The sequence below is a fragment of the Wasmannia auropunctata genome, unplaced genomic scaffold, assembly GCF_000956235.1.
Source record: "Wasmannia auropunctata unplaced genomic scaffold, wasmannia.A_1.0 LD336053.1, whole genome shotgun sequence".
Lineage (NCBI taxonomy): Eukaryota > Metazoa > Arthropoda > Insecta > Hymenoptera > Formicidae > Wasmannia > Wasmannia auropunctata.
In genome coordinates, this window is record NW_012026837.1 from 4,401,436 (window position 1) to 4,402,483 (window position 1,048).

Here is a 1,048-nt window from a genome sequence, read left to right on the forward strand (position 1 = left end):
TAACTCGGTGAAAAAAAATCGCACAATGCTGGTGGGGTGCTCAAATTAAAGCTAAAGATTTACGCTTTCAAACGCTGTAAACCTCATTTGCGTGCGATTTTTATTTTACTTTTTGGAACTTCGCAAACTTGGTAAAAAATTTTTAGATTTGATGCATCTCCATTTGCATCCGTGCAGTTTTGTAAAGAATTAATAAGTAATTTAATGAATTATGGATGTCGAAAGTAGAGACTTTAAGCTTTAAAATTCTTTTTTGATCATTCCGATACGATCATTTTTGACGAAGTTACACTCTCTTGAAATTTGCCTATTTTTAGTGATCAGAATGGGTGATGTTTTAATTTTGCTGTCGAGTGTATAAACACGGTAAATCATTTCACCCCTGTTGATTGCCGGTGTGTCCTTGCTGGAGAAACACTCGCTACGTCATCCGTTGCCTTTTGTTTACGCAGTTTACGTTTATCATAAATTTATACGTGTTTCTCAGGTTATATTAAGTGCGTCAGTGAACCGCCGAGTACCGAGAACCGCCGAATTGATCCTGGGATCGATGTAGCCGCGGAATTCTGCACGAGGCAGCTGTACGAGCTCATGAACTCCCTCGAGTTGCGACCTTTGATTTGGAGTACGTGGGTGTTTTACAATAAAATGCTTGCCGGAATGTGTAACCTGCTAAACAGTCACTTGTCGCTTATCCACACGTACAAATTTGCGCCGATATTAGTGGAGATTATTACTGCAGATATATGGAATTTAATTAAACGTTATTAGATACCATTTATAATCAAGTTAATATACTGATATCATTTTGGAGATATCATTGATAATCAAGTTAGTATTGGAGGTATATGCATGGAATTTAATTAAACGTTATTAGAGTGACATCATTCCATATTAAGTTGATTTAAGTAAATTTTCATTTAAGGAGTTACACCACCTTGAGCGCCTAAAATTCATAGGTAACTTTGGGAATTTTTTTTAGAAAAACAATAAAAGTAATACAAAATTCGTTTTAAGGCTTTAATAATACATATCTTTAGAAGTAAAA

At 35.1% G+C, this 1,048-nt stretch overlaps 1 protein-coding gene across 1 annotated transcript in view; it reads left to right on the forward strand.

The window, feature by feature from the left end:
• Positions 1 to 571: 571 nt before the first annotated feature.
• The window catches only part of LOC105451171, a 4,926-nt gene continuing 4,449 nt past the window's right edge, over positions 572 to 1,048 (forward strand). The window contains exon 1 of the mRNA XM_011691453.1: positions 572 to 625. The gene's annotated coding sequence lies outside the window, so the exon portion shown is untranslated. The remainder of the gene's footprint in view (positions 626 to 1,048) is intronic.